Here is a 10,827-nt window from a genome sequence, read left to right as displayed (position 1 = left end):
CAAACGAAAATGTAAACAAAGGAAAATGAAATTCAAAATAATAAAAGGACCGGACATAACTCAAGAATAAAACTAACCTCAAACTCAGAGAAGGGAAAGGGAGCTGGACCAAACTCAACCATATCTTTTCCATAGATCAACAAACAGAGCAACCAGCAGGGAAAACTAAGAGCAACCAACGCTAAAAAAAAAAAAAAATAAAAACCGAAAGGCTCCGAAAAACAAACTCGACTCCCTCTACGGAGAGATGCAATGCTCATAACTAGAAATTCATAAAGGATGATGACAGGTTCGTCTGGGGAAGATAAGTCTGCCAGCATCATGAACCCTTTCCTTACCTTACCTGCGATCCCCAATCATGCAATGACCAAGCGCTCCATCTCACCTGAGAAGACAAAGGAAATGGACATTAGTCTGCCTGTGTTTGCATAAGGTCAAGCAATATCTCAGGACCATTTCCTTTTTCGGGGAAAAGGGAATGGCCACGAGTCCGTGCAGGGTTGCATTTGGCGATGCAGCTGCTGCCTCTTGGGTCGCTCTTATGTATTTTATTCTTTTTTTTTTTCCAACTATCACACTGAGATGAATGTCCCTAAATAAAAATAATATTCACAATAAATAACTATAAAGTCTTATATATCTTTTATATACAAGTAAGTATTAACACAAATGTGTGTGTGTGTGTGTACATGTTTTAATGAATGAATGAATTAGCATATATATATACTATATATATATATATATATATATATATATATATATATATATATATATATATATATATAATATATATATATATATATTCCAGAAGTTAAGAGGGCTTTATGGTTATTACAGTTACATACGTATTTGGTAATAAGTGATCAGTAGATTGCCACGCGTACTCACACAGACACACAGACACACACACACACACACACACACACACACACACACATATATATATATATATATATATATATATAAAATTATATACATATATATATATATATATATATATATATATATATATCGAAGCCATTATGCTGTACCTATATCTGTAAGATAGATTTGCTTCTCGACATGCGTAGATAGCGTTATCACTACATTAATTTACTATCTCCATATTTTCTCCTTTTAACACGATATCCCTTAAAGCCTCCATACTTCTTTGGTGACACTATAAACATTTATGCTATTCACGAAGACAAGACTCACACTCACGAGAGAGAGAGAGAGAGAGAGAGAGAGAGAGAGAGAGAGAGAGAGAGAGAGAGAGAGAGAGAGAGAGCTGAAAACCTTTCGATAAGGAGTAGATATATCAAGAACATTAAAAAATCTGCAAACGAATCTTTAAACATTAAACAAGTCTGATGAATAATACCACTGAGAACTGAAAAAGTCTTTTCTTTTCTTTGACTATGTATGAGATAATAAAGTTGAAGTCCTCTAATAAAAATAATAATGATAATGCACTACGAAAAGCTTTTATGGGCTTTTCACGTACTATTATTTCAAAGGATACTTTGGCTTGCTCATCATAAAATTGAAAAAGAAATATGATGATATTAAGGTAACTATGTTAGTACGTTCCTTGTCAATACGTAAAATGGAGCACAATGTATAAAGTATTTACGGTATATAAATTATATCAATTCCAAGATATCTATTTTGCATTTGGGTGATCCTGTGATGAGTCACTCTGGCCACATTCATTAAAATCGATTTATAGCTTTTCGTAACACATGGAATTAACTGTCATTTAGCAATACAGTAGTCATGTTCTCATAGCAAAGCATAATTCATCGCTAAAACCTTAAAAATAAGTTTGATCATTGGTGTCCTTAAACACGATTTATACTTTCGCGAGTTTCATGGTATTACGACGTATGATCTCTAATAAAAATGAAGAATATAGTTAAATTGTTATAGATTATATGTCATTGACACAAGGGAAACCTGCCTGGAATCGTATGTCAAAGCTAAAAGGAAAATATCTAACAGATAAAGTCTCCACGACGTAATAACAAACAAAAATTCTTTTCAGAAACAAACCTATACATACCTCAAGGCTTACATATATTCCAAGGGCAGCCTTCACCATACAGTGAAAATCCTGCCTAAAAGAGTTCTGTTAAAGCTCAACCCGCTTCATATCATTTTTTTGTCGGCCCCTACAAGAAATTATCAACTAGACTGACTTGGGAGAACTTTGACCTACACCTCCCTTTACTACCATAAGGCTAGAATAAAGCGTTTTGTTCAGAATCGTTCGTCCCTTTATGCCTCTTATCTTAAAACTGTATGTCATCTTTGTTTTATCGCCTCATTTTCATACGTTTGAGATTCATAAATTCAGGGTTTATCTCTCTCGGTGTGGTCCCCTTTTCATTTGCTTCGTCTCGTCTCCCATTCATTTCCATAAAGCCCAGTACCTCTTAATTTATCTTTATTGCCATAAACGTCTCCTCTTTTCGATATTCCCAATCACACTTACCCAGGGAAAGGGGCTTGAACAATACGAATCCATTCCAAAACAAACACATCAAGTACTTAAGCCCTTTTTACATGGCCTGGCTACGACGCAGACTCATGAAAGAGGTGTACTTTTGATATCGAAGGGCTGGGGGGAAAGGAGGTTATCAAGGGCATATTCAGAGGGCGGGATGGAGTGTCGGGTGGGGTGGGAAGGGGGTTGGCACAGGGGGTTTTCACACCAGAGTTCACGTCCCCTCTTGTCTTTATGGCGAGCATAAACGGTCTTTTAAAATACATCCGCTGTCACTCTCGACTCGTCAAAGACACACGCGGGGCGGGTCTTTCGCAGATCGCCAAAACGAAAGGCCTCGATACAGCGCCAATTCTCAGGCAAAGTCGAAGTGCTGGGAAGACGCAAGTTCGTTCGCTTTAGGGAGTCATAATGAACACATAGACTTTCTCACAAGGAATTTCTAGCCACGTAGGGTCATCCATCAGGGGCTCAGTGCGTCAGTGACAGACTTGTTAATTATGCTATCCCTGCCAGGGACTTAGGGAGTCATCATTTATCTTTAAAGATGAAAGAGCTATTCTGGAACGATGGGCCTAATCAAATTTAATACAAAGAGAAGATCTAAAGAGCATAGTAAGCTCTGTCTATGCCCGTTACTTTCTTCGAGAAGGCTGACCCTTTCATGTACTTTTCTTCCATTTTTTTTCTCCCGTTTGTTAATGAGTTTCCTAAACATTTTTTTTATCATCTTATTATAAAGTTTTAGCATCAGTAAATAATCTCAATAGCAGGAATCAAAATCACTATGATCTGTTCCACACGGCAGTAAGTGTTATATTCCGAATGTTGTCCCATTAATACCCTCTAAGAAAATACGCGGCAAATTGGCAAAGGTGTAAGTTATTGATAGTTATTTTACTGGTGTCGCAACTGACAAGGCCAATGAAGGCGTGGCAAAACATACCAAGTCATATATAGAAGGTTCTATGACACGTAAAGACAGCCCTTAACAAAAACTGGTGTTCTAAGCCCAGGTGTTATTGTAACCACGTCCCTGTAAAGCTATTTTCTCATTGACTTCTCTCCCTCTGAAGAAAATAAACAAATAAAATCTTTAATGAATCATATTATTAAAAATTTTGACGAAAAAAGAAGACACATTAAAATTACTTTTAGCAACTACCGTATAATCTATCCTTTTTATACAAATGAACGAAAAATAAGCCACCCATACACGACGTTCATTTTTCGTAATTTCTACCATATTCATCCGTGTATCTGTTGCACCAGTACATAAAATAAAATCAAAAGGAAAAACAATAATTAATTCTCCTATCGTTATAAACTACTTTACCACAGAATACTTGAACTTTCTCAAGGCCCTGCAATCAACTCTCTTCTGACCTCCAGATGTGACCCATCCATAATGATGGAGGACGTGAGGAGAGAAAAGTGCCCCAACTTTTTCGCTAACACCTGCTTTGCTTAAAAAAAAAACCTACTTTAAAAAGGCAAATAAACAAATAAATGCAATTTGAATTCATTCCTATCTTGCTGAAATGCTTTGAACCTCTAAAGTCGGATCCTATCTTCCTGAAATGCTTTGAACCTATAAAGTTGGATACTTTATGCACGGCTAGATTCATCCCTCCCTTACGTAAACAGATTATATATTATAAACAGAGTGAGATGGATTTGAAGACGCAAAAACAAACAGATTCGTGCAGCTCTCCTCTGAAAGACCTTTCATTGAGAAGCAGACGAGGAAACGCGGAAGGAGACGGAAAACGAGGAAAAAGGGAAACAAGGAAAAGGAAAACAATAAAAAAAAAGGGGGATCACTGAATAAAAGGAATAGAAATGTCATACACGGACAGAAAAATCAATACATATAAAAATATATATGAGAACTTATTTAAAAATGATTGAAAGTAACGAAAAATATTCACTCGCAAGAATAAGCAACAGTTGTGTTTGTTATTACAAGTACTCTATAGAACTAGTACATCCAATACATATCATTGTTACTATTATCATTCTCATGATGAAACCCATTCATATGGAACACACACACACACATATATATAAATAAATAAATACATATCATATATATATACACACACACACACACACACACACACACACACATATATATATATATATATATATATATATATATATATATATATGTAGTATGTATATTTATTTATTTATATATATGTGTGTGTGTGTGTGTTCGATATGAATGGGTTTCATCATGAGAATGATAATAGTAACAATGATATGTATTGGATGTACTAGTTCTATAGAGTACTTGTAATAACACACACACATATATATAATATTATATAGTATAATAATATATATAATATATATTTATAGTATAATTATTATATAATATATAATTATAAATAATCTTTAAAATTATTATAATAATAATATAATATTAATAAAATTTAATAAAATACTAAGGCATTCAGATAAAAAAAAAGGAGATAAGAAAAACATGCATCAACTTGTAGCCAAAGTCCCGACACTCATGATAAGGAATGATTGGGTCCGTCAAGGTCTTCCAACCAAACCCCAAAATTCTTGCCTGATTTTGCATCTTTCGTGAAAGAACTGCCATAGATTTGTCGTGTTAGTAAGTCAGAATGGTAGTGCTTCCTAATTTTTCTTTTATACAGAAACGCAGGAAAACAGTATATGCGGGATATAACCTTTATTTTTTTCTGACACAAGTAAGGAAAATTATGAAAGCAAGAGAGATAATTGAATTCATATATATATATATATATATTATAATTTAATATATATATATATATATATATATATATATATATATACATATATTATAATTCGAGCTACGAATGTCCTTTAATTTCTAATTCGCTCTACCTCGGAATTGATATATTTTCATATATGTAAACCGAAGGGAATTTTTTTAGTTGATAATAATTTCGTCCTCTCGTGGGTTCGAACCACCGTCCTGATTTCGATTCTGTCCGCTGGACGAAATTATTATCAACTAAAAAATTCCCCCTCGGTTTACATATATGAAAATATATCAATTCCGAGGTAGAGCGAATTAGATATTAAATATATTAAAGGACATTTGTAGCTTTTTATATGACTCACGGTGATGTGATAATTATTCATATTCATATATATATACTATACTCGAATGACAAATAAATCATGAACATGGATACACTTTTTTTATATGAATAAAAATCAAGCGGAGTCACTTAACCAGGAATGGCCTCGGGGGGTAAAATACAACTACCAGACAGTCTGTCTGAACCTCACACCGCCGTGGCATGGATGAACCACCAGAGTGAGAGGACTTCCGTGCTGTGTACTGCTATCAACAATCATCATTACAAGTTCAACGGCTTCGTCTTAATTTCCAGGGTAATTGACCTCTATCTGATACGCAATTCCACTTCATAGATGTGAAGTCCCTTTCGCTTTAACACTTATAGGGGCTACAACATCTTCAACGAGCATACTAAATATTTACCCTCCAACTACGTTAATCTATATATTTATCAATCCTACTTTCTCTAAATCACCTCATCAGACTCTTTTCACATACTGACGTATTCAGTGTACTGAAGCACCTTCAACTTTCCAAGCCTTTCAATTCTCTTTCAATTCTGATACAATTTTTGCTTACTCTTGGAGTAAGCCTACAAACTACTTTGTTGTTGTTGTTCTAGTTCCTGTTGGGGGGTTAGGAAAGGTCTATGGAAGAGCCTAACATGGTCTGAAAAGGGTGTTTCACGTTGAGTTAAAGATACAGGAATTTTAGGATAGGATAGTTATGATTTATTTATCAGAATGAAAATGAAAAAAAAAATCACATGCATGTTAAACAGTACAGAAAAATTATTTCTAATAAAATATAGCATTTTAATTTTTATTTTCGTTGGTGAAACAAGGATCTATGTGACCATAGATTTTAGCACATTTTAAGTTCCATTAAAAGTTAGGAATATAACATTTAGAACTTTATTTAATCTTAGGTGTTATCTTTATATTCCCTTGAATTTCTTTATATTGCATATATTCCAATTTAAATTCAATTGCTTTCCTTTCTTTTAATCTCTCATTAACACTAATATTCCAAAATGAAAAACGGGTAATCAGTATTGCCATACATTACAGCGTTAGCCTCCTTTGACACCTGCCCTCTATTCCACAAATTCTGCTGCGCCCCCCCCCCCCCCCTCTCTCTCTCCCTTGTAACATACGTAGTCCTCGAACAATTGGCCTCTTCTCTCAGTCTGGTAAGATTATGGCAATTAATCACAGATATCTACAGGCGTCAGCCACTTCATTTCCTTCTATATGAAGACTAACAATAACCATTTACTTTCCTCGATTTCAACGTGCCCCTAGAAATTATACTATCACGAATATTCATTATCAATTTTCTCCGTCTGCGATAACTTTCAGTGCAAATTTCAAATCCTCTATGAATTTTTCCTGTCAGTATCAACCTTAAAAAAACTGTTATATTGAAACAGCTACTCATGTACTACGAACCTTCAGCTATAAATCTTATGTTTATTTCCTAACTCATCAAATAATGCCAATGTGTTTAGACAAAATATTTATAGATAAAATATTTCAAATTAAGTTTTACTCCATTTACTTATGTACACGTGTATTATTTTCCTTCAAGTTGATTTCTTTACTCAAGCCTAACGTCCCAACTAAAATCAACAGAATATGAAACATCTTAATTGCCATTTCAAGTACCTTCTTGTGGGCCTATCTCCTGGTAACTTCAGCGCCCGTGCAGAGAGAGAGAGAGAGAGAGAGAGAGAGAGAGAGAGAGAGAGAAGAGAGAGAGAGAGAGAGAGGGGGGGGGGGGGCGCCTTAAAACGAAGTTAATAATATGCATAAAAGAAGCTCTTAGAAGGAGGCCTCAGGCCCAGTCCTAGCCCTAATGAACTACAGGTGGGTAAGAGGACTTAAGATTAGGTAAAAAAAAAAAAAAGTAGATTTTTGAGAGAGAGAATGAAACTTGACTCTGTTAATGGAAGAGAGAGAGAGAGAGAGAGAGAGAGAGAGAGAGAGAGAGAGAGAGAGAGAGAGAGAGAGAGAAATCAGAAGCAGTAAAGATCATGTAATCTTCAGTCGTCAAGTAAATCCTTGCTGGGGAAGAAACGCCTCTGGTTTTCGCCCACGTGCACGAGCACGTGTGTACGTGCGCGTGTTCTTTATTGGTGTGCGAATTCATCTTCTTGAGAAGTCAAGCAACTACCTAATTATTCCTTGCGTTATCATAAGTTTTTCATTTTTAATATTTCCAGAATAAAATTTTTCGATTCATCGAAGGTAAATATTAAGAGAGAGAGAGAGAGAGAGAGAGAGAGAGAGAGAGAGAGAGAGAGAGAGAGAGAGAGCTAGATTCATTCACAAAATAAGTTATTTAAGAGATAAAGTGAATCTACTTACATTTTTACTGAAAGTGATTAGCGCAATATGAATAATATTTTATTAAGTTAATTTTACTTGCAAATCAATAATTTCGCCGTAGCAGTCGTAAAATTTATTCTTAACTGATGATAGATGTTTAAATAAGTGGATACTTAAATAAATCATTCAATGCCATTAAACGATAGTACTCCTTTACAAATTCAACTGTTTTCAGCAACAACATTTGAAATAAATGTTTAATATATGTTTCCTGATAATCACTTTGATCTAACTTCCTTCTCTGAACACATTTAATGACTACACGTTAGAGTGATTGAATTTTCAATCTCCCTTAATTCCAACAGCTGATCTCGAGATGAAAATATAATCGTGATGACGACATACAGAGTTGAACGATGAAGACATCAAGAAATGCAATATTACATGACCCAGTTTTATTTTTTTCCCCCATTTCAGACTTAATTATTTTGAAAAATCATATTCCCTCAGTAATCTCCCTTAGTTGCTGCCACCTTTCTTCATCACCACTACACCCCATCGCATAATCCCCACTCAAGTAATTAAATTATTTCCCAATTGAGGGGTAAAATAAGAATTACATAAAAGGCTGAGAGCTCTAACATTATGAGTTATATATAACATGAGACTTGGAATACAAGGTCAAGGGTTAATCAGAGTGCTTTTTTTATAGTAGAAGAGGAGTAAGGTGACGTGGTGTGTGTGTGAGAGAGAGAGAGAGGAGAGAGGAGAGAGAGAGAGAGAGAGAGAGAGAGAGAGAGAGAGAGAGAGAGCAGGTTAGGAATGAATATATTATATATATATATATATATATATATATATATATATATGATATATATATATATATATGTGTGTGTGTGTGTGTGTGTGTGTGTGTGTGTGTGTAGTGTGTGTATATATATACATCAAGTTACAAATGTCCTTTAACATCTAATTTAGTCTACCTCGGAATCAATATATTTTTATATATGCTAACCGAAGGGGAATTTTTAGTCGATAAGAAATTCGTCATATAATAAACGTATATTTAAGGTGTAAATATGCGTGGATGTGCGTGTACGCGTTTGTGCCACGTAAACAAAAGGGTACAATACTGAAGAAAAGAAAATAAAAATACCGACAAAAACTAAACTATAAATCTCGGGAAATAGCTTTAACGAGACGCTCAAATAATGCCGATTTGGAGCTCTTTCAATAATAATAATAATAATAATAATAATAATAATAATAATAATAATAATAATAATAGGACGAGTTCTCAACGAAAGGCAGACACCGAACCACTTCCAATAGTGGGATCTTTGAATATAACAGTTAAACAAATAAACCAAACAATGAGTTTGTTTATTGCAAAAGCAGTTCATCCTCCTCTACCCACAAGAGGTTCGCATACCAGGTGATTCGATGAGAATGCACTCGGAACGTTCTCTCTCTCTCTCTCTCTCTCTCTCTCTCTCTCTCTCTCTCTCTCTCTGTCTATGAGGTCATTTAGCGCTAAAAGTGAAGCTGAGATAAAATGGTTTTAAAATTGTCACAAGGGGAAAACGGCGCAGTTGTACTATGAAACCACTGTTAGAAGAGGGTGGAAAGTTGGATGGAAAAAAAGAATATGAACCGAGGTACAGCAAAAGAAATGGAAGGGGTTGAAAGTAGGGGCCGAAGGGACGCTGCAAAGAACTTTAACTAATGTTTACAGTGCACCGCGTGAGATGCACTGACAGCACTACCTCCCCACGACGCTATTCTGTTATATTTTCCATTTCTCTAATAATATCCACTATGTCTATGTCTGTCTGAGGATGTCTGCTTGCACGTTTCCAGTTTAATCTGCTGTGCAATCACTCTGATTTGCAGAGTTTCGCAGCAGTGTCAACAGTCTCTCTTAGGTAATCTAAAACTGTTTGCCAGAATTTTGATTGTCCGGGGGGCAAGAGCAACAATAGATAAAACACTCGGATGTAGAAGAATCATAACTTCCCTTGATTATCTTAATGTTCAGTTGTCTAACGAAAATAAAAAATTATCTCAGCTCTCTTGGTTGCAAGATTCAAAAACAAAATTAAGAAACATCTATTTTACGAACATCAAAAGTCAAAAGTCCCCATTTTAATCTTAAGTAATTCAGATGAACATAATCACAATCCATAATATAATTGAAGTACATCGAATTTCTCTCGAAAAAAACTGTGGTAAATAAACGTGGAAAGACAAACTATCAACATTTGCAGGGAGTTTTATTCTTACTTTAGTCAATTTTTTATTTCATTTTCTTTGGGCTAACGGTAAGTATCCTGAAAAAAAGAATAAAGACAGTCAGATACTGCTTACCCCAAAAAATTAATGTATGTTCTTTCAACAGTGTCAAAAGTTCAATAAACACTCATTCGTCTATTAATAAATCACTTGGTATTACGATAACCGTCGGAAATATTTCCAGTAAACTTGCACAAGAACATTTAGTAATCATTATTATTATTATTTTTATTTTTATTTTTATTTTTTTTTTGCTCTATCACAGTCCTCCAATTCGACTGGGTGGTATTTATAGTGTGGGGTTCCGGGTTGCATCCTGCCTCCTTAGGAGTCCATCACTTTTCTTACTATGTGTGCCGTTTCTAGGATCACACTCTTCTGCATGAGTCCTGGAGCTACATCAGCCTCTAGTTTTTCTAGATTCCTTTTCAGGGATCTTGGGATCGTGCCTAGTGTTCCTATGATTATGGGTACGATTTCCACTGGCATATCCCATATCCTTCTTATTTCTATTTTCAGATCTTGATACTTATCCATTTTTTCCTTCTCTTTCTCTTCAACTCTGGTGTCCCATGGTATTGCGTCATCAATGAGTGATACTTTCTTCTTGACTTTGTCAATCAACGTCACGTCTG

The 10,827-nt window shown here is 34.9% G+C and overlaps 1 long non-coding RNA gene across 2 annotated transcripts in view; it reads right to left on the bottom strand.

The window, feature by feature from the left end:
• Nucleotides 1–221: 221 nt before the first annotated feature.
• LOC135220966 (uncharacterized) overlaps nucleotides 222–10,827 on the bottom strand; it is a 502,102-nt gene continuing 491,496 nt past the window's right edge. For both annotated transcript variants that reach the window (XR_010315835.1, XR_010315836.1), the window contains one exon: nucleotides 222–385. This is a non-coding gene — a long non-coding RNA (uncharacterized LOC135220966). The remainder of the gene's footprint in view (nucleotides 386–10,827) is intronic.

Source organism: Macrobrachium nipponense, chromosome 20 (assembly GCF_015104395.2).
Source record: "Macrobrachium nipponense isolate FS-2020 chromosome 20, ASM1510439v2, whole genome shotgun sequence".
In the NCBI taxonomy this organism is placed as follows: Eukaryota; Metazoa; Arthropoda; class Malacostraca; order Decapoda; family Palaemonidae; genus Macrobrachium; species Macrobrachium nipponense.
Note: the sequence above shows the minus strand (reverse complement) of the source record. Positions and strands in the feature narration are given on the sequence as shown.